At 41.4% G+C, this 24,031-nt stretch overlaps 1 protein-coding gene across 1 annotated transcript in view; it reads left to right on the forward strand.

The window, feature by feature from the left end:
* Nucleotides 1-12,644: 12,644 nt before the first annotated feature.
* mpp2b (MAGUK p55 scaffold protein 2b) overlaps nt 12,645-24,031 on the forward strand; it is a 667,238-nt gene continuing 655,851 nt past the window's right edge. Inside the window, exon 1 of the mRNA XM_085966350.1 lies at nt 12,645-12,941. The gene's annotated coding sequence lies outside the window, so the exon portion shown is untranslated. The remainder of the gene's footprint in view (nt 12,942-24,031) is intronic.

The following is a 24,031-nucleotide window of genomic DNA, read 5'->3' on the forward strand; positions in this document are numbered from 1 at the left end:
AGCGAGGGGCAGCATATAGATGAGAAATAGGAGGGATCCCAGGATAGATCCTGGGGGTTTCCAGAGGTACTGATGTGGAAACAGGAAGAGAAGCCATTGCAGGAGAATACTCTGGCTACGACTGAACAGATAAGAATGAAACAAGGTGAGCGCAGTCCCACTCAGATGGACAATGGAGGAGAGGTGTTGGCAAAGGATGGTGAGATCAACCGTGTCAAAGGTTGCAGGCAGGTTGAGAAGGATGAGGAGGGATAGTGCAGCACAGTCACAATCACGTAGGATGTCATTTGTGACTTTGATTAGGGCTGTTTCAGTACAGTGGCAGGGGTTCAAACATTGAGTTACAGGAAAGATGGGCACGGATTTGAGAGGTACAACACGTCCAATACATATTTATATTCAGTGTATACATTATAAATAATCTGTATATATCCCACCATTTATTTTGTTTTGCTTGGGCATCCAAAATACAGATGAATGCATATTTTGTTCCTGTTCCTAACCCTAACCCTAAATGCAGCATTTTGGAACAAAATCCACCCTTCAGCAAGCTTTTTCTTAGCTGCAAACATAAACGAAAGATTTTGCATCTCCACTATTGCCGTTTTATTGCAAAAAATGGTGCTTAGTGGAAAAAAGTATTAAAAAGGAGTACAGTAATCCCTCCCCAACCGCGAGGGATACGTCCCTGAAAACCCCTGTGGTTAGTAAAACCGCGGTTGGCAAATACAGTATAAATGTTCAAATAACACAAAAAAACATATAAAAGCAATAAAATCATGTTATTTACCTTAATCCTAAATTAAAAACCGCGTATACGCAAAATTCACTGCCACGGTTGGCAAAAGTTGTCGCAGAGAGGAAACCGTGTATACTTGAAATCCGCATATGGCAAAACTGGGGTTGGGGCGGGATTCCTGTATTGTGAACTGGGTTACTCTACAATGAAGATAAGGCTGCTTTTTGGGAGATTCATTGAGACACCGTCCACATTAGTGATGACACTGATGGGAGATGATATTACCCTCCCATTGGCATTGAAGTTGAATTCAATTCGTCTGATTGGGAGCTCTAATGCTCTGCACACTCACAAAAAAAAGGTTTTATTACAGCAAAAGTTTGGAGCACTGCCATAACTTGTCCAGTCACAGACAATGTAGTGTTGTTCTACACTCTGAGATAGACATGATGTAATAACATTCATTACAAGAAAACTGCGAATAACGAGGCTTATGAGGAAATCTAAAATCATGGAAAAAAGAAATCCAGACTCATAACAAAAAGAAATCTAATGGGCGGTTAAAGAAGTGAGGAGATAGGATGGCTACAATGTAAAAAGACCAGAAAGTAGGAAGGGATGAGGAAGCAAAAAAAATCTTTTATAATAACATTTCCTGAGGCTGTCATGTATAGGTAGAGAGAGAGAGAGAGAGGGCGAGATAAACCCCGGTCGGTAGGTCTTGAGATGAGTCCTGCCAACAGATACCACGTGTAACCTTTCAGCCCAAGGAATGATTTGTGGAGGACTAGCAGAGGGAGAGAGAATTTTAAAAAATGGTTTAAAAAGATATATTCATTTTCAATTCCCATTTTACTGGTACAGTTTTATAGTCATATCTTTGCTACAGGTAGTGACACAAGCACACCCCTCTACTGGCCTTGTGCTAGAGTTACCATAATGCTAATGTTTAATTCTTCCATAATTACCTTGCTTATTTCTTTGTTATTTTGCAACAAAGGCCTAAAATTGAATTACATAGTAAATTTAATTAAACAGTGAGGGCAGTGTGACTGTATGAGCGAACGGAAACAACAGACAGAGCTGAAAAATATCTACTAATATTAATTCAGTTCATGACATTGTCAGGCTCAATGGATTCCTAAACCAGTTTTCCTGGATGTCATTAGTAAAAGTATTAAATTAATGGTAGAACTATTAATTAAATTAACAGAAATTGAAAAAGTTACATTGCTAAAGATAACTGTGCTTCTTTATTAATAATTAGATTTTTAATGGGCTACCGACGATGAGAGCCTCCTAGAGTTACTGGGAAGTGTGCTGTATTGGATAATACTTTCTGGGGTATGTAATTCCAGGATGTGTCAAATTGTGCTTCCCACTTCTGAGCAAATTCCAACTCCTTAATCTTAAAGGGACACTACCCTCATGTTTATATTCAAAGTTTTAGGTGTACCTTTTATATACGGGTGAAGAACTTTGTGCCAATTTTGACTCCATAATATGTACAAGTGATGCATTTTGATGTAATTTATATCATAGCACCTTGTGCTTGGCAAATCTTAGTCATTTTACAAATACATTTTCAGAAGGGTGACGTCTCTTTAAAATTATGAAATGTGATTGTTATCAATCACTTTGGGATACCTTGAACGGTGCTGTAATGATTGGCAGCTGTATTCTGCTGCTCCTCTTGCTAAATGGAAGAACCCTTTTATAAAGCAACAAGGTGGCAAGTAGGGTTGTGATTTGAATCGTACAGGAAGTAATATTCAGATGCCAGATTCACAGACCTGTGAGTAAATTTTGTGTCAGGCATTACTCTGTGGTTCAGTCATCTGGGTCTGTCTGTCATTGCTGTCAACATAAACAAATGATAAATTCCAGCAATGCTAAGGAAGCAGTCTGTAGAACAATCTATAATCACAGTTTGTGATGCAATTATATTGTGCTCACTTAAATTGTAATTATTATAAATTACAATGACATACTGATACAGGGTTGTGAGACTCATTATGTCTATGTTAATCATTCACAAGCATTATTAGAGCCATTGCTACTAAAAGAAGGAATATTCCACTTTTATGGAGGGATTACATGTGGGTACAAAATGGAGTTTCCTTGGAATTCAAAAATGTAGATTTGCACACAACTGATGATTTAACCCTTGACCAGTGTCTGAGCTTTCCTACAATGACAGGGAACATGACTGCATTTTTCACCTATGCAGCTTGTAATATATGTGGGTAGATCAAATGAAGGACAGAGACAGGATGAGTTGCTAGTCAAGGTGCTTGTTTACTAGGCCAGAGCAAACTGAGCATGCACATGCTAAACCATGTGATAAACCAATAGATATTCCCCTTAAAAAAAATGCACATATTCCCCTCTCAAATACAACAAAACTATGGTCCCACTTTTCCCAGCATTACATGTACCACATAACAAAAACTCCTGGCTTTTTTTTAAATGAACTACAAATCCAGTTTAATAACAGGTTTGCAGAGCCTTCCTGATCTCCTTACACAAGGTTGTGGTGTTGAACCAAATTTCCGGCTGTTTTGTTCTGGTTCTGAACTCAAAGATGATCCTGTTTCTATCTCAGATTTGTTTGAACCTGGTACTTCAGTTTCTGAAGTGTGAACGGAGTCAAACTCATGTATGTGTCCATGATCAAGTGGTTCAAGATCATGTCTTGGTTCATCTCTAGCAGAGATCATTTGATCTACATGAACACTTCGGATGTTATCACCAGTTTCAACCAAATATCTCTTGGTTCCACCAACCTCTACCACGGTTCCTACATCCCACTGTGTGAACTCGAATTTCCAGGGGGACTGAGAACACAAACACACTCGTTTTGTCTGAAACTGCGTTCTTTCTGATTGCTGTCGTAATAACGTTTCTGACTCAACTGTTTCTGTTCAATTCTTGAAGCCAAATTTGGTTGAATAAGACTCAATCGTGTTCTCAATCTCCTCTTCATCAAGAGTTCTGCTGGGGTATGTCCAGTTGCAGTGTGCGGAGTAGTTCTGTACTTCAGCAAGAAATTTGCCAAACGCTGCTTCGTGCCGAGTCCTGAACAACCCTGCAACACTAATACAAAAGTAAAATACTGCGGATGCTGGAAATCTGAATTAAAAACAGAAAATGCTGGAAATACTCAGCAGGTCAGGCAGCATCTGTAGAGAGAGAAACAGAGTTAACGTTTCAGGTCAATGACCCTTCGTCAGAACTGGAAAAAGTTGGAGATGTAACAGGTTTTTAAGCAAGTATAGAGGCAGGGAAAGGGGGAGGGGAGGAAAGAACAAAAAGGAAGGTCTGTAATAGGATGGAAGGCAGGAGAGATTAAGAGACAAAAGGGATGATGGTGCAAGGCAAAGGAAGATGGTAATGGGACAATTTAAGAAAGAAAAGATGACTCTAGATGAGGTGTAAATGGCAATGGCAGAATCATCAACAGCTGCCATGTGAGACAGAGAAAAAAAATGATAGGGGCCGAGGTTATAGTCTGAAATTGTTGAACTCAATGTTGAGTTCCGAAGGCAACACTTGCTTTTTGAGAGCTTCTTATACTATTTTGGCTGACCTTTCGGCAGCTGCATTTGAAGCTGGATGATATGGTGGAACAAGAGTGTGTTTGATACAGTTCCATTTCATGAACTCTTAGAATAGAGCAGAACAGAACTGAGGACCGTTGTGAGAAACAAACTCTTCAGGTAAGCCATGACATGCAAAGATAGACCTTAACTCATCTTTGGTGCGTTCAGTTGTAGTATTTGAACCCATGTGTTTCACTTCAATCCACTTTGAGTGACTATCTACAAGTACCAGGAAATAATCATTTGCTTTCTCACAGAAGTCTACATGTACTCTTTCTGAAAAGTTCTACTTGGCCATGACCAGGGTTGTAGTGGAGTTTTGGGTGGTTTGTTTCTGCAATTATGGCAAATGCTGCATTTGCTGACAAGCGATTCAAGATCACTGTCCAGTCCAGGCCAGTAAACAAAGTTTCTTGCATCGGTGCAGGCTCGATGGGCCGAAATGGCCTCTATCTGCACTGTGGGGGTTTCTGTGATTCTGTGTGATTCTGTGATTTCATACTGACAATTCCTAGATGTTCAGTATGAAGTTCAGACAGAATTCTATCCCTCAACGAAGTAGGTACCACCACTCTGTTTCTCCACTTGATACAATTGTGCTCACAAGGCAATTCAGTACGACGGTTATAGAATGGTTTCAACTCTGTGTCCAGACACTGAACAGTCCATCCATTCAAGGTGTTTTCATACATGCTTTTCAGTACTAAGTCCTTTTGAGTCTCAATTGCAATCTCAGTTGCATTCACAGGGAAGTCTTTGTCAACTGCACCTAGCATGAAAATAGCACCTTCACTCCCAACACGAGTCCTCATGTGGCAACCTGGACAAGACATCTGCGATTGCGTTTTGCTTTGAAGTACGATATTCAATCGTGTAGTCATATTAAGACAACAACACTGCCCAACGTTGCATTCTTGATGCGGCCATTGCAGGGATGGCAGATTTGGGCCCCAATATTGCTAGGAGCGGTTTGTGATTGGTTATCAGTGTAAACTTTCTGCTGATCAGGAACTGTTGGAATTTCTTGATTCCAAACACTATGGCGAATACTTTATGTTCAATTTGCGCATAGTTCCTTTCGCTCTTTGTGAGGGTTGCGATGCGAATGCGATTGGTTTCTCTTGGCTGTCATCCATTACATGGCTTATGACTGCTCCCACACCGTAGCTAGAAGCATCACACGCTAATTTAAGCTCACGCTCTGTGTCGTAGTGCACAAGTAGAGCATCGCTAGTGAGACTTCTCTTACAAGCGTCATAAGCTTTCTGTTGCACTTTCATTCACTTCCACTGGACATCCTTCTTGAGGAGCTTGTGCAATGGAGTTAACATGGTCACTAACTCAGGTAAGAAATGTGCGTAGTACTGGACCATTCCAAGGAAAGATCTTAACTCAGACACATTCTGTGGCTTTGGAGCATTGATGACAGCATCAACCTTTTCCTTAATTAGTTGCAAGCCATTTGCATCAACTTTCAGACCAAGGTACACAACCTTGGGCTGCACAAAATCACATTTGCTTCTTTTAATTTGACATTGTGGGAATTCAACCTTTGAACCACCAAATCTAACACTTCTAGATTTTCTTCCTCGCTGCTTATTGCGATCAGCACATCATCTTGATTGCATAAGCAATTTGGAATTCTTTGTAAAATCTTATCCATTGTAGCCTGGAAGATTTTGGGGGAGGACTTTACTCCATACAGCAGCTTGGTGTATGAGTCCAGTCCCTTGTGTGTGTTGGTAGTGAGATACAGTTGACTCTCTTTGTCAACATTCAGCTGAGCGTAAATGTGCGACAGGTCAAGCTTGGAGAAAACCTTTGACCCAGAGAGGGCTGCAGATAAATCTTGTGATGTAGGTAATGGGTACTGCTCATTGTCAACTGCTTGGTTGATAGTAACTTTGTAGTCACCACACAAGCGTACAGTTTGTCTGCTTTGGGCACTACCTCGATCGGGGTAGCCCATTCACTTTGTCAGTTTTTACTAGCACTCCTTTCTCTCTCAAGTTTCTCTAGCTCTTCCTCCACCAGACTATTCAATGCATAGGGGACTTGCCTTACAATAGACAGGCTTTGCGTTGGACTTGATGCAGATATGCGCATCATACCCAGTGATGCCCTCACCTACAAGGCACAAGTAAGGAGTGTGATGGAATACTTTCCTTGATGAGTGCAGCTCCGACAACACTCAAAAAGCTCGACACCATCCAGGACAAAGCAGCCCGCTTGATTGGCACCCCATCCACCACCTTAAACATTCACTCCCTCCACCACTGGCGTACCGTAGCTGCAATGTGTACCATCTACAAAATGCACTGCAGCAATTCACCAAGGCTTCTTCAGCAGCACCTCCCAAACCTGTGACCTCTTCCGCCTAGGAGGACAAGGGCAGCAGGTGCATGGGATCACCAACACCTCCAAGTTCCCCTCCAAGTCACACACCATCCTGACTTGGAAGTATATCGCCGATCCTTCATCGTCGCTGGGTCAAAATCCTGGAACTCTCTCCCTACCAGCACTGTGGGAGTACCTTCACCACACGGACTGCAGCGGTTCAAGAAGGCAGCTCACCACCGCCTTCTCAAGAGCAATTAGGGATGGGCAATAAATGCTGGCCTTGCCAGCGACGCCCACGAATTTAAAAAAGCTGTCTGTGAACATGCTTTCATACTTGTTTAGCATTGTGTCGAGTCGCTTCTTTGAAGCATCTACACTGTAGATGTTTTTCCAGTCTAGTTTTAACTTTCTCAACCAGTCTTTGCCCATGAGGGTTGGCCTGTTGTAGCTCGCTACAATAATAGACAGCTTTATTGACTGGCCATTGTGATAAACTGTACATTCTCTAGGATTTCTCTGGAGTAGGTTTTTAACTCTACGGTACTCTTTATAAGTGGTATTTGATTAATCTTATTCTCATGTGTCCTTACTCATGATAGAGCAGTCCGCCGCTGGGTCAATACACATATCAATATATTGGTCATTGATCAAAAGTTTTGTACGGAAATCTTTCTCACGACTGCTGGTGTTGCTTCTAGTGGCATAGATGCTGTAGATGCCTAGTTCTTCAAAATCAGGTGTCTTCACTTCAATTTTGTGAATTCCTCCCTTTTTCTGTCACTGCTTTGCATTGCCACTGGAATAGTTCTTATTTCCTGCTTTAGATCTAGCTCTGCAAGCTGTTGAAATATGTTTCCTTTCCAGTTTTGAAAAAGGGTTAGACCCGAAATGTCGATTCTAATTTCTCTCCATGGATGTTGCCTGGCCTGCTGAGTTTTTCCAGCATTTTCTGTTGTTGAAATATGGCCTTGCTTCTGGCAGTGAAAACACTTTGCATTTCTGTATTGGCAGGATTGTGGTGAGTGATTTCCATTGCAGTGATAACAATTCACTGAACTGCTCTCACTGACATGCTTTTGACTTTAACTCACAGCTTTAGGTTTGGCGGTGGCTTTGTGACTCTAGACCTCAGCTGCGTTAGTCACCTGAGTTGGACAGAGTGCCCTAGCATTCTTAGATGCCATCTCCATAGATAGGGTGACATGAATCGGTCATTCATGAAAGAAAGACGTGAAGTGATGCTGAGCGGCCTGCGGGTGGCGCTGTCCAGGGAGAGTATAAATACTCGGGCACGGGCCCAGCTTGCGCAGGGACATTCTTAACAGGAACTAGTGAAGGACACAGCTAGACCTCCATGTTGTAAAACAGTTGATTAAAGCTTTGTTTAACGCTTAGACCAAGTGCCTAGTAGTTTTCTTACATCATAGGGCAATTTTGCATTCTATGTCAAACGTTAGGTTCGGAGTGTTCAGTAATTTGGACTGTGTGCTCATCCACCAGTCCACACATAAACCTACCTCGCAACGCACGACCCAAAAATGTGCCGAAGTTACACTGCAAAGACAGCTTTTTTAAGAGCTACAATGTACTCACTGATGGTTTCACTTTGTTTTTGGTTTCAAGTAGCAAATGTATAGCTGTCTGCTATTTCTAACGGCTTTGGGTTGAAATGGTCCTTGAGTTTCTCGACAATGTCTTCAAATGACGCACCCTTCGCTTTCCCTGGCGCGAGTAGGTTTGTCAACGTTCCGTAGACATCTGGCCCAGTCTCCGTTAGAAAAATTGCTTTTTTCCGTTCACGAATTACTTTATTTTGAGCTTGACTATTCTCATCTGCACCTTCGGTCTCAATAATGGTATTGGCTTTAAAAAACATTTCCATCCGCTCAATGTAAGAACTGAATGGTTCACGAGCTCGGTCATACATGCCGAGTCTTCCGATGAATCCCGTAGGCATGGCCATGATTGTCCCGATCCCGTCGAACAGTGACTCCACACGCTACCTGTGTATCTGTGAGAATCAACACCACTGTTGCTGTGTCACACGAAGGTGAAGCACAGATGATTCTGCATCAGCATTAACAGTAAAACATCACAAAAAATTTAGTTTAGGTGTCACAAATTCACCTTAAACTTTTCCACTCGAAGGTTGTCCTTCCATGATCCCGATAAATGGCTTTGGAATCCCATCCTCCTCGCCAAAAATGTAATATATGTGGGTAGAACAAATGAAGGACAGAGACACGATGAGTTGCTAGTCAAGGTGCTTGTTTACTAGGCCAGAGCGAACTGAGCCATACTAAACCATGTGGCAATCCATGTGACAATGTGCTAGTGCAGAAGGATTATACGGCTTTTAAGAATCATTCTGCCCCATGTTACAGGGCAATAAAGTTACATACTCCACCTCTAACTGATCAGGAATTGAAGTCTGGCTCGCTCTTTGTTAGGGTGATTGGGAACAAACCGACAGATGCCACCACTTTTATTAAATAAAAGCATCTCTGTGGTTCCAGCCACAGCTACCATAATGATGGGGAAGATAGTGGTATGTTGGGGGATTGGAGGTGTATGTGAGTAGAGAGCTGTTTTGTACGAGTGGCCTACTTGTTTTTAAAAGAGACACATTAGGCCAAGCCGAATTCACAACTTGCACAAAAATTTGCAAATTGACTAAATAATTGCTTAATTGGGGTCACTGAGGTTTTGAGTTTAGTTCTGATTTTGTTCCTGTTTACTAATTTTATGTGTATTGAAATTTATGCTATTTGAATTGATGTTTTATATAGAGCCGTTCAAATCTAAATAATTTCTTGTACGAAATAAAATACTTCCTAAATTGCCTCGAACTCTTTCTGCACCTTTTTGGGGTAAATTGTTGCTTAAGGGGGAGGGGCAGAAATACAACATCAAATCAACTGTGCAATGTGGCTGGTTTTACTGGGTCTTTCTTGGAGTGCTTTGTTTAATTGGATACACTGAATGTTTTTTCCTTGCTCCTATGTTTTTATATTATGCTGCAAATAGAAACTTGTTGTCATTTATGTGACAACAACAACTTGCATTTATATAGCACCTTTAACGTAGTAAAACGTCCCAAGGCATTTCGCAGGTGCGTTATCAACCACTTAAGGAGATATTGGAACGACTGGCCATAGAAGTAGGTTTAAAGGAGCATCTGAAAGGAGGAGAGAGAGTTAGAGAGGTTTAGGGAGGGAATTCCAGAGCTTAAGACCAAGGCAGCTGAAGGCACCGTCGCCAATGGTGGAGCAATTAAAATTGGGGATGCGCAAGATGCCATAATTGGAGGAGTGCAGAGATCTTGGAGGGTTGTAGGGCTGGAGCAGGTTACAGAGATAGGGAAAAAAGAAAAAACAAAGACTTGCATTTATATAGCGCCTCTCACGACCACCGGACGTCCCAAAGCGCTTTACAGCCAATAAGGTACTTTTGAAGTGGAGTCACTGTTGTAATGTAGGAAACGCAGCAGCCAATTTGTACACAGCAAGCTCCCACAAACAGCAATGTGATAATGACCAGATAATCTGTTTTTGTTATGTTGATTGAGGGATAAATATTACCCAGGACACCAGGGATAACTCCCCCGCTCTTCTTCAAAATAGTGCTATGGGATCTTTTATGTCCATCTGAGAGAGCAGATGGGGCCTCGGTTTAACATCTCATCTGAAAGATGGCACCTCCGACAGTGCAGCACTCCCTCAGTACTGCACTGGAGTGTCAGCCTAGATTTTTGTACTCAAGTCTCTAGCATGGGACTTGAACCCACAACCTTCTGGCTCAGAGGCGAGACTGTTACTAACTGAGCCACTGGCTTAAAGGTGAGTATAGGGAAGGGTGAGTACATGGAGGGATGTGAAGACAAGGATGAGAATTTTTTAATTGAGGCATTGCCGGACTGGGAGCCAATGTAGGTCAGCGAGCACAGGGGTGATATGTGAACGGGACTTGGTGCGAGCTAGGATACGGGCAGCAGAGTTTTGGATGAGCTCAAGCTTATGGAGGGTGAAAGATGAGAGGCCGGCCAGGAGAGCGTTGGAATTGTCAAGTCTAGAGGTAACAAAGGCTTGGATGAGAGTTTGAGCAGCAGATGAACTGAGGCAGGGGCGGAGTCGGGTGATGTTACGGAGGTGACCTTTATCCCTAATGTTTTTTACAACCAGTTGGATCCACCCTCAGTATCGGTTTCCATGGGCCAGTCCTTGTCTGGTGTAATAAGAATCCATTGTAGGAATCCAGGTTAAACATGAGAGGATGTTACATCCCTGAGATGGCGTACTATTTAAATACTTGGTAATAGAACTGGTGCAAATTGTATGACTAAATATTACTTTGAACATTCAGTATTTGGGTTCAAAGTAAGTTTAACATTTCATTGTGAAATATAGATTTTAAAAATACCCTCCCGTTGTAATAACAGTTGGACTCAAATTCCTTCTACGCTGCCGTAGTGATGGACTTTAACTCCTACTGCTTCAGTGTGATTTCCTAAATCAGCCATTCTTCTGTCACGTGACTGGTAGTTTGGTACTGTGGAGCCACTGGGCACTAATTGGAACTGCACTAACTTATTTTACTTTGAAAACTGACAGCAAGTAACAAAAGAAAATTGTGTCCCATCATTTGGGATTGATCTGAGTATGCAGCAGTACTGGGTTAGGATATGATTCATAGCTCCTAATGGCATTCAGTAATGAAAAGGAAGCCAATTCCTATTGTCAGTGGTGATGCTTGCTGACTGAGCCAGTGGTTGACATTAGGTATGTTGCAGGACCATTGCCAGACCCGTGAAAGGTTGGGTTTCCTCAGTGGTGTGAGGCAGTAATATAATGATTTCCTGTAGGAGTCATCAGAATATTGATACATTTTATGTGTGAGATACAATAGCGAAATAAGGTACATTAAAAGTAATTCCCTACAGTCTACCCTTCACTTTAACAGACGAGAGAATTGCTTGAATTGATTTTGTAGTCATGATCCTATTTACAGAAACTAAACTCATTATAATAGTGATTTGGAAGCAGGGGTAGTTCAGCAGTTTCACTCTTGCTTTGTAGGTGCAAACAAAAAAAATCATTTAGCTCCTCACTTGGCAGGCTGCCATTCCGAGAGTAACAGAATAGGTTGGTAACTTGCACGATGCCATCTTATTCAACACAGTGCTGACACAGAGCTCTCTATAGATTGTACTTCAGCTGGCACGAGTGCTTGGGCAAGAAAAATGTCTGCAGGACGATAGGTTCAGGGTCGAGGAGTATGCTATCTTAAATATTTATCCATTTGTAATTTAACTTGATTGGTGGAAGAATTTTTGGTCTGCTTTACATGTGCTTTGAGTGCCCTTTCTCCTGACTGCTTTTTTTGAGTTTCTCTTTGGCTTCTTACTTACGGTGAAGGAAGTGATCATCTTCATTAAGGCTTTTTCACAGAAAGCCAAAGAAAATTTGAGGCAGACAGCCAAAACATCATGGGAACATTTCCCCCATACAATAAGATGGAAACCTAATTCGTCATCTACGATCAAATAACATCACATAGGCATCCTAAGCCCCTCACAAAGCCTGGTAAGCAGAGGAAATTGTGCAATGTTTAATTTTTTCGTGCTTTTTGAAAACCCCAGAGGATTAGAGAATTGATCTTGCATATTGTGAATTAAGTTTTATTCCAAATAGGAATTAAGGAAGTATAACATTGGAATGAATTTCAAAAGATATATTTTATGAAGATTAGCAGTAAAGAATAAATTAAACTGTGCTCTCCATCTAAATCTGGCAAAGGCATGAGTATTACATCCTTGAACTGAACTGCATAATATATTTTGCTAAGTGCTAAGGCTTTATTCTCACCTGAACGTGGGGAAGGGGGGGAGGGGGCTGATTTATAAACGAAGACGCTGTCACTTTAACTGTGCTCCCCTGAACTCCGATAGTACCTTACAGAGGTACTTTGGCGCTAGGGCTCCGTGAAGTACGATATGAGTTTATGAAAAATTGCTCCAGTAAGTTTCCGGGCTGGGGGAAATTTGTGCCTGTGCATCAACGAGAAATCAGAGCCACCGCAAGGAAAGACGGGCGCTGCGGGTTTAAAGCTCCCACGCCAACGAGCGGAGCATTGCCACTTTAAGAGTCAGTGGATGAGACTGAACTGACAGCAGCTCTGTTCCGCTGGGGAACCAGCACGCCACTCCAGAAGATACACTGAAGCAAAAGGGAGGCTTTTGCGCGAAAAAAAAATAATAAAAGGTAAGGATCTGATTTACGCGGTGTGCCATCTGCTTGCAACTTTTTAAAAAATGTTTTTGCACCATTGTGAAAAATAGCAGGCGCGAGTGTAATTGCATGTTATATCCAAACTGTAAGCAAGCAAGATGTGACTCCTTGGGTGGCATTAACACGGATCTATGGTATAGGTTTTGAGAATTCACTCATTTCATGTTCCCTGACGCCTTGATCATGCAAGTAATTGACTATTGGGAAGCTGTGATGTTAAAGGGCGTATTCTCATGTAGAAGTGTGTGTACAGTATAATTCTTTTCCCCCCACTCAGCTCTGGTTTTATTTAATTAGCGTTTCTTCAGACATCTCCGGGAGGGAAAGGGACACGATTATAAATACATTTTTAAAAAAAAATTATAATTCTTTGTATTCAGGTTATTTTAAGGCCTCACTGGCTGACCACTCGAATCCCTTCCTGACCACTCATCGTCTTAATACATTGACTGAGAATTCTTCTGGGTCCTACCGCCGGTTGAAGCCATGTTTGGATTGTTGTGAACCTGTATTTTCAGGACAGAGTGTACTGTTAGCATCTTGGCATCATGTTCTGCCCTCGGAGTGAGATTTTGTTCAAATGCAAATGAGCTGTTTAATCTACCAGAAGCGTGCCCAGATGTTGGTGAGGGTTAATTTGTCCCTGTTGTACGGGATTTGGTGGCGTTCGTGGAAGAGCTTGCATTGCAAATTAAGTGTTCACTCATCAAGCCTGCTGCTAATAAGGAATCAACCTATTGGCTTAATTGTAACTGCACCAGTGTTCTTTTAAGAAGGGGCTGCTGTAAGTGATATAATTCTGCAAGGCTCGATGAGCTTTGGACCATGGCCATATAAAGGAGTTGTATACTTTTTTTAAATAGACTTGAAAACTGATGATAAACATAGTTATGAAAATGATTGTGACCTGTTGTCATGTTGGATTCTAGTTTGTCACCATGGTGCATTTAGTTTTTAAGATTGTATTGTGCCTTTTAAGATTAATGCTTGAAGTGAGGGGCGTCAGTGCTGGGAATCAGAATACTTACCTACTTTGAGAAATTATGTTGATATTGAGCCCTTCTGGTCAAGTACAGGCAGCACAATCAGATGCAGAGTAAAGCTCCCTCTACACTACCACAACAACATGCATTAGGCCCTATCTAAAAGGTACAGCCATTCATAAACCATTGATATATTTTCCATTTCCCATTATCATGCATTCTAATAGCCTCTGAGTGAGATTGTCAGTTTAATAACATGGCCGTTTGTGCTCTGGTCTTGTAATAAAGTTGAGACTGGCCAAACTAAGTTCACGTAGGGTCTAAGAGCTGGCTGTCAGAGGAGACTGTCATCCTGTCAGTTTGAGTGGATTTGAGCCAGGTCCCAGGGATGAAAGCACTGTATACTAATCCATTGCATCATTAGTTTTATGTTATTTATCCTCCTTATAAAAAATATCAAGAATAACCAGACATTTTTGTTCAAAATGCCACTTTTTACACCCATTGTTTGGGTAATGGAGCAAATTATGATTTGAAATCCTATCTTGCTCTCACCTGTACAGGGCAGCTAATTGAGGCACTCCTATTTATCACTATTACCATTGACTTAACATACGAACATAAGAAATAGGAGCAGGAGTCAGCCATTTGGCCCGTCGAGCCTGCTCCACCATTCAATAAGATCATGAGCTGATCGTCTACCTCATCTTTACTTTCCTGCACTATCCCCATATCCCTTGATTTCCTTAATATTCACAAATCTATTGATCTCTGTCTTGAATATACTCAACGACTGAGCCTACACAGCCCTCTGGGGTAGAGAATTCCAAAGATTCACCACCCTCTGAGTGAAGAAAATTTTCCTCAGCTCAGTCCTAAATGGCCGACCCCTTATTCTGATACTGTGACCCCTGGTTCTAGACTCCCAAGCCAGGGGTAACATCCTCCCTGCATCTACCCTGTAAAGCCCTGTAAGAATTGTGTATGTTTCAATGAGATCACCTCTCATTCTTTTAAACTTTAGAGAATATAGGCCTAGTCTACTTAATCTCTCCTCATAGGACAATCCCCCATCCCAGGAATCAGTGTGGTGAGCCTTTGTTGCACTCCCTCTATGGCAAGTATATCTTTCCTTGGGTAAGAAGACCAAAACTGTACACAGTACTCCAGGTGTGGTCTCACCAGGGCCCTATATAATTGCAGTAAGATGTCTTTACTCTTATACTAAAATCCTCTTGTAATAAAGGCCAACATACCATTTGCTTTCCTAATTGCTTGCTGTACTTGTACATGAATCACGGAAAGTTAATATGCAAGGACACCCAGGTCCTTCTGAACACCAACATTTCCCAATCTCTCACCATTTAAAAAATGCTCTGCTTTTCTATTTTTCCTACCAAAGTGGATAACTTCACATTTCTCCACATTATATTCCATTTGCCATGTTCCTGCCCACTCACTTAGCCTGTCGATATCCCCTTGAAGCCTCCTTACATCCTCCTCACAACTTACATTCCCACCCAGCTTTGTAATCTCCTTGCACATTGGCAGTGAGTGGTACGGTATGTGCAAAATGTTCAAGGGTATAATGAAATCGGCTAGTCTCAAAATGCAGGAGTGATGAGAGAGTAGTTCATGGATGTTACTGAATTCTGAAATTGAATTGTCCTGAGTATTTGTTATTTTGTGCCATTTTTTTAATAATGTTTTAGGCCTAGGGTATTGCTTATTGTGTTTAGGAGTTGAAGGTATAGATCACTGTCTTATCAGACAGGCTGTATCCCGCAAAGAATGCATGACTGATTCATTAAAAAATTGCCATGTTCCTAAAATTCTATTCTCTCTATTGAAGTGTCTGTTCCATATTAAACTTTGGCAGCAATAGCTACATCAAGCAGCCTGGCTGAGAGCTTATTAGTTGCTGTACCTGTGTTATTTCTCGTGGCAATGAGAACTTACCTATGAAGTTCTGGGAATTTTCTGAAGTTGTGCAATTTTGGGAAAAAAAAACATTTTTAGAGATTTAAAAAAAAAAATCAGCACCGCATGAAAAAACCAGCCCACTCTCAATAGTTGGGCCTCTAAATGAAACACACTGAACTCAGCAAACATTGTTTAATAATTAGTCTCCCTCAGAAACCACTTTATTGAGCATAAGCCCATTCTTCACAGGGGCTAGAGTATTACAGCCATACGTGTAACAATTGACCATGCAATAAATGAGAGACTAAAAATGTTTTCACAATTTTGTTAGTGTAATAGTAACGTCAGCCTGAATGCATAACTGAAACTTACTTTACATGTCTATGCTGGCAATTTATTTAGATGGTTTTGTGATTGTTAGCCTGTGTTAATGTGTCTTAACAAACATGAGCTCCACTGAATGAGGATTGACAAGTACAACAATGACGTGGAAACTGGTAGCAGAAAGGAACCTGTGCTACTGGTCAAAATATTGTCTTTTATTCCACAAAATATCCTGTGTCCATTTGCTGTGCAACTGAGCCTAATTGTACATTGAATGTACTCCATGAGTTTGGAGTTCTTACTGAAAACTGTCTTCCTTGAGAAGTTTTGAATCAGTTTTAGAATTTGAGAAAGGATATCCACCCTGGGTAGTCAATGAAACAGGTCATTTTTCCAATCTTTTTACCTAGCTGAGTTAATGGGGCCGGGGGAGTTGGAGTGTTGTAGTGCAGCTAATATTGGTGCTACCACATCTGAGGATCTAATTAATATTTTTGGCTACCTTAGCATTAAAGTCCTGTGTACTGAGGTGTCAATTGGGATAATTATTTAGCTATCTGCTAGTAATACATTTGCTCCTTGATTTATGATCAAGATATTTTGAGGGGTTTACCTTGTAATAGCCATGAAGAATAGTCTGAATAATTGGATTCTTCATGGGTGTATTTTTGCTATTTTCCATTAATTTATTTAACACTTTTTTTTCTTTGCCGATATTCTTTTTTTCCTCCCAGAAGGCATTGACTCCATCAGAATTATTCCATAAGCCCCAGTTCTTCTTTGGTACTTGTAAACTGTCAGCCCATTGACTGTGGAATTTTCTGACGAGCTACTGATCACAGGGGACTTCAAAGCCAAGCCTGAATCTGTCTTCATTTGACATCCAGCTGGGGTGACTCTGATCAGAGCAGAAGTGCTGGACTAACTCCTGCCTTCTATAACCACAGGGTGCTGATACCAATTGTAAAGCCCCTACTGTCTTCTTGGCTGAGCTCAGCGAACTCTGTGCAGATTGGGAATTGAGCCTGAGATTGCCCTGATTTCTGTAGCTCAGCTGCTCATTGAGATAAACTCTCTGAGCCCTCCTTCGCTAAAATAAGTTGTTTTCAGTTGAAGAGAATGTGTGTGTGTGTGTAGTGCTTGTGTGTTATAAAATGTTTGTTAAAACGTTGGAACTTATTGAGTCACTGGCTTCAATAAACCTTCATGTTCATCAGTAAATCCAGAGGAATTAACGTTGAATTTATGGACCATCGTCTGGCCTTAAAGAATAATGGCTGAAAACTAAAATTATACCAAAGTCTTTAGACTTGATAAAGCTTGGTTTACCGATTGCAGTTCTTTATCTTGTTAGAAAGCCTGTAATGAATCATTTAGTAACTAAAAGAATAAATAGATTTTTGATTACCATTGCTTATGTGACACAAGTTCATTAGAAATTAAACATTTCAAATGTGGTACTTGTGTTGTTGTGATTTGGAATACACTGCCTGAAAGGGTGGTGGAAACAGATTCAATAGTAATTTTCAAAAGGAAATTGGATAAGTACTTGAAGGGGAAAAAATGTACATGAGGAAAGAGCGGGGGACTGGAACTAATTGGAAAGCTCCACCAAAGAGTTAGCACAGGCATGATGGGCCAAATGGCCTCCTTCTGTGCTGTATCAGTCTATGATTCTATATAATGTACTGGCACTCAAAATGTAAAAAAATATAAGAGGTAATTTTTTGCTGGTTTCCTCTTGTCTGAAGCCAGGAATTTACAATCACTTGCCAATCTTCAAGCTCTAATTTACCTCGAGATGTCCTATTTGAAGCAATTAGACTTTGCGGAGATGCTGCTATGTTATGCACAGCCGCCGTTTAGCAGCAGAATAGTACATTGTATAATGCCTCTGCTGTTATAAAATAGAGTACCATCTAACTTGCAGTGGGCAATGTCATGAAAGAGCTTCTCATAAGATACAAACTTTTCATGTTTAGCAGTGCTGTTGTCAGTGCTGTGCAGTCATGATAAGAGCCAACTGATGCTTTTTTTGATCCCAGTTTTTATGCAGGGCGTTACTGGATGTGAAAGAAGATCTTCCAGTACAATCTAGCTAGAGTCAGCTATTTTGGTCTGCATGTATTTTGAAGTTTTTACAGAGAAAAATACCTTTTCATTTTAATACCCTTCAGAAAACACCTAATGGAGCAAGTCAGAAATGAGATGAATTAAAAACAAACTTACGCCAAATAAATTTCAAAGCAATGCCTTAGTTTACCATATATAAGTATGGTGTATGTTTCATACCTTATACACAACCTAAGATATACATCCATTATTGACTTGTAGGTATGATTTTTGAATATGATCTACCATATTTTCAGTGCTCTTTTACACAGAACAGGATCCATTCAAGTTCCAGAGGTTGAAGAGGTTCATTGCTGCTGTTGCTCAAGGACTTATTGCCTCTCCTTTCTTTAAAGAAACCTGTCTCTGCTTGTATGTGTTGGTTAAACCTCCCCAATTTGTAGCTATGAACAATGATATTTGCCATAATTTATTGCCATGGGTTATCTCTGAGAGATCAGTCGTAAAATCATACCGTACATCAGAGTGTTTCACTCTGGAATTTTGTGTGCTATTAACAGATTTTAGCATAAAACAAACCATATAATTCATAGTTAACTATTCATTTTACAGCCTCTCTTCCTCTCCAGTGTTCATCTGTTCCTTCCTCTTTGGATGCATTGACACCCGTACTGAGCTACTGCTCAATGAATGTTGAGTGCCATCCCTGTACCTTTGCCCGAGTGGCCATTAGTTATGGATCAGCCTTGATGATCCGGAGTGCTAGCAATCTGATGGACTTGAGCCACCACTCCTCTCGCAACTCCGACTGTCACCTGATGTTCACACATGCATACTTCCAATAGGAGTTGCTGTATAGCAACCAAGAGTAGGAACCCTGGCTGGTTTTTTCCCCCCCGCTTTTATCTTCAACCCAGGAACACTGCAGCCAATTGCACTTTGCATACCAATGCCCAGGCTCAGATGACCTAAGTTGGTCTTAACTGGGGATTGAACCTCTTAGTCTGTATAGCCTAGAAATGGAGACCAACCTCTGAATGGTGCAGAGGACATCAATGTTTATTCCAATTAGCAAATTATTAAGTTAAAGTAAAACAAACTTTCGGATTTTCTTTTGTACTTGGAGTTGAGTCATTTACATGTCATTATCCATCATAAAAATAACAATCTTTTCAAGTCATGATTTTTAATTTAGTTAACTATTAATAGGGAAATTAATTAAGTAAAATGAGGAAAATGTTTCTGAGAGAGTGCAAAGTTACAATTTTTTTCATAAAATTTGCCATATAGAAATGTGAAACTTGACGTGGCATAGTAGGCTAATATAGTTATATAAGTGAAGGTAACAGTGCAGTCAATATAAAATGGTTGTCATTGCTGATCTAGATTTTCTAGTTTTTTCAAAGTGAACATAAAAGAACAAATTTTACCTCTTCACCCAAATAGCAGAAATTCAGGCTTGGACGGCAGTGGATTTCCCATCTATTAAAATTAGTAATATTCCCATGAGGAAAAACTCTCAGTACCTGCTATGCAGAGCTTCTATAGGAGCCTAATGGCCAATGCCATCAACTCTGGAGCTAAAGCTGTCATGAGCCCTCCATTTGGAAAAAAAAGCCACTCAAATTGGGCCTTCAAAATGTCTGCAAAGCATTCTAACACTATGCTTGCTCTCTGCTTCTCTATAGGTACAAAAAGCCACAGGAGTCAAGCTGTTCTGTCAGAACTGTCAGAAATCAAACCTTGCTCTTGTATGGCACGTTGACCTCCTGATCTGCTCACCCCTGGTGAAGAAAACTGGTTTAATGCTTTATTTCGTCTACGAACAGCTTGCAACTGAAAAAAAAATGGAATTTGAAAAGGTTATACTGGGGCAGTAGGGGCTGGTGGGCTGGGGTTATGGGTCACGTCTTCCATCTCTTGAGCAAGTCAACCTTCATATCAAACAAACCAAGGGAAGAGGGTTCTGTGTAATTCCAAGATCTCTCGGTTAAGAAATAGAAACTCCGCTCTGGTTAACTTTGTGAGGCCCGCGGATGTATGTCTCCTGTGTGACTACATTGAAAAGATTTTGAAATGACCTTCCCTCTCCACATTGCATTAATCCTTTTCAAATATGCTTCATAGAAATGGAGAGAAATGTGAATTTGGCAGTTGTCTATTAGTGGAAAAGTACACATATTTTAAAAAAAAGAGACAAAAAGCGAAGAGCGTTTACTGGACCAGTGAAACAAAGCACAAGACTACGTAAACAGAGAAAGTCCCCTTGAGAATATAACATCCTTCAAATGACCATTTCCTCCTTGGAATCATTGTCTTGCTTTGACGTGCTGCCTCTTTCCAGAGCATTTTGAAGGCTGAATAACATGTTTATTTATGAGACCGTCACATTGTTTAAAATTACATCTCATTATACTGAACCGAATCTCCGGCTTTCAGCCCACGAATCAAACAGCTTCTTCTGAAACAGGGCTGGTTTACCTGTTCGCTTCACCCCTCCAATTGTTGATTTGAAGGCGGAAATAAACTTGGTGTAATGACACGATCTCTTACTGGAGCCTAAACGTTTGTTGCAGTGTTACTCTTTGTGAAACTGGTTCGTTGAAAATCCGAAGTCTAACCGGTTTTCCGGTTCCGATCTCCCTCTGGGTGAAATGGATATCTCCCATTTCCCTTTTAAATTCCACTGACCTTAACCTTGCAACGCTGATATTTTCCCCCCAATCGTGAAACCTGGGATTACGTGATTTCATAGCGTGTAAACATTGTGCTTGTGAAAAGGGGCTGTCCTGGAGAAATATTTTACAAATCTGGGTTTCCAACACAAATTCGGCAACTGCAATGCCCTAAAAAATTCTTAGTAAAAGCCTGCTCTCAGTAATTTTTGTCATATTATTCTCCCTTCTCCCCCGAACTTTGTTCCACTGATTTAAAAGGGACCGGTTTGCCCTTGTTACCTCACCCAAGTGGCCATTACCAACCTTGATAATTGGTGTCAGCAATGATTCCCTGTGCAGATCACTTTTTTGTCCTGACCTAGCCTGCCTACCCACACACACTTCCAGTAGAGATCATTATAGCGCTCTGCCCCTAACCCGAGAGGACTGCGATACATAGTCACACACCGACCACTGGTCTTGCTGACATTAGTTAACTTGGCAACGAGCAGTGATTGAGCTTGGGACTTTCCTCATCTGTATACTTGGAACAGGAGCCAAAAGATGAGCCACTGGTCACAGAATACCTAGCTTCTGACCTGTTCTAGTAGTCATGGCATTTATGTGGCTGGTCCAGTTTAGTTTCTGGTCAATGATGACCCCTCCCCCCACCGAATGTTGGTAGTGGGGAACGTGGCGATGGTAATGCCACTGAATGTCAAGGGGAAGTGGTTAAGCTCTCTCTTGCTGGAGATGGTCATTGCTTGACATTTGTGCAACGCAAATTTTACTTGCCACTTATCAGCCCAAGCGTAGAAGTTGTCAAGTCGTGTTGCATGCAGGGATGGATTGCTTTATTATCTGAGGAATTGCAAATGGGGGTCTCCAACGACCACAAACATCTTCCTTTGTGCCAGGTATTACTCCAGCCACTGGAGATTTCCCTCCCGCCCACACCCCCCCGCCCACCAACCCCTGATCTCCATTGACTTCAACAATAACTACTTGCATTTATATAGTGCCTTGCGTCCCAATGCGCTTCACAGGAGTATTAGCAAACACAATTTGACATCAAGCCTCATCTTTTGCACTCACATGCTGGGCTCCACCATCATCGAGGATGGGAATGATCATGGAACCTCCTCCTCCTGTTAGTTGCCTAATTGGCCACTACTATTTGCGACTGGATGTGGCAGGAGTGCAGAGCTTTGACCTGATCCATTGGTTAGGAGATCGCTTCTGTCTAAAGAATGCTGCTTCCACTGTTAAGCAAGAATGTGTTATAGCTTCATCTGATTGGCACCTCATGTTGAGGCACACCTGATGCTGCTCCCAGTATGCTCTTCTACACTCCTCATTGAACCAGCATTGGTCATCTGGCTTGATAGTGATGGAGGAGTGAGGGATATGCTGGGCTGGGAGGTTGCAAATTGTGGTGGTATACAATTCTGCTGCTATGTACTACTAGGTATTACTAGCCCAACGTATCTCATGACTGCCAGTTTTAAACTACTAGATCTGTTGTGGCCTCAGTGTGAAGATTGGACTTGATTTCTATGAGAACTGTGCGGTGGTCACTTCTACCAATACTTTCATGGACATATGCATCTGCGACAGGTAGATTGGTGAGGATGAGGTTAAGTAGATTATTCTCTCGTGTTGGTTCTCGCCACCTGCCGCAAGCCCAGTCTGACAGCTTGTCCTTCAGGGCTCGGTCATTGATGGTACTGCCAAGCCATTCTCTGAAGTCCTCCATCCAGAGTACCTGCTGTGCCCTTGCTACCTTCCAAGTCATGTTTAACATGGAGCAGTACTGATTCGCCAGCTGAGGGAAGGCGGTAGGTGGTAATCAGCAGGAGGTTTCATTGCCCATGTTTGACCTGAAACCATGAGACCTCATGGGGTCTGGAGTCAACATTGAGGACTCCCAGGGCCATGCCCACCCTACTGTATACTAATGTGCCCCCACCTCTGGTAGATTGTTCTGCTGGTAGGACAGGACATACCCAGGAACGGTGAGAGGAGTCTTGGTTGTCAGCTAATAATTGTACTTACAGAATCATACCTATGTCAGGCTGTTGTTTGACTAGTCTGTGAGATAACTCTCAATTTAACACCAGCCCACAGATGTTAGTGAGGAGGACTTTGTAAGGTTGTCTGGACTGGCTGTGCCTTTCGATGCATAGCTTGCAGCCGAGTGGTCTGTCTGGTTTAATTCTTTTATTCCTTTCAAGTGGTTTGATACAACTGAGTGGCTTACTGGACCACTTCAGAGGGCAGTTAAGAGTCAATCATATTGACTCTTAATATATAGCTGATTATAGAGTAGAATGGCATTAAGAAGTACAGAATTGAAATGGCTTTTAAGGTGCGATTGAACAGCATTAAGAAAACTCATGCATATGGTCATGTCAAACAATGGATAAAAAAGACTGGTGGACCTGACCTTGGGGCAGTCTCAACCTTCAATTCTATTCTCAGTCTGGTAAAATAGTATTAAACAGCATGTTCATTATCACTAACTGAAATTATATTGACAAATAATACAGAACCTCTTGCTTAATCATGACTAGCCCCAATGTAACGTGGTGCATGTTTGAATCTATTAAACTCTCATGAGAACCATTGTTACAATTGGGGCCATATTTTCCTTATTTAAAAAAAAAATCACTAGGAGACAAATCTGCCATCTTTATTCAAAAGCAAAATACTGCAGATGCTGGAAATCTGAAATAAAAACTGAAAATGCTGGAAATACTCCGCAGGTCAGGCAGCATCTGTGGAGAGAGAAACAGAGTTAACGTTTCAGGTCGGTGACCCTTCGTCAGAACTGTTGAAGGGCAGAATGAGTTCTGATGAAGGGTCATCGACCTGACACGTTGTGCTGGATTTTCATTCAGAAGTCGGGATGGAGGCGGGACTACAACTTTCGGGGTTGTAGTCCCGCCTCCATCGAGATGCGGCCAATCCACGCGATTTTAACTTGATTGACCTTGTTGAGCCCACCCAGCGGGCTCAGCAGGCCAATTAAGGGCCACCCGGCAACAGGTGATGTCACAGACTGAAATTTCATCTGTCAAGACGTTTTGACAGATGAAATATC

The sequence above is a fragment of the Somniosus microcephalus genome, chromosome 24 (assembly GCF_052327205.1).
Source record: "Somniosus microcephalus isolate GS21.2 chromosome 24, FLI_Smic_1.0, whole genome shotgun sequence".
Lineage (NCBI taxonomy): Eukaryota > Metazoa > Chordata > Chondrichthyes > Squaliformes > Somniosidae > Somniosus > Somniosus microcephalus.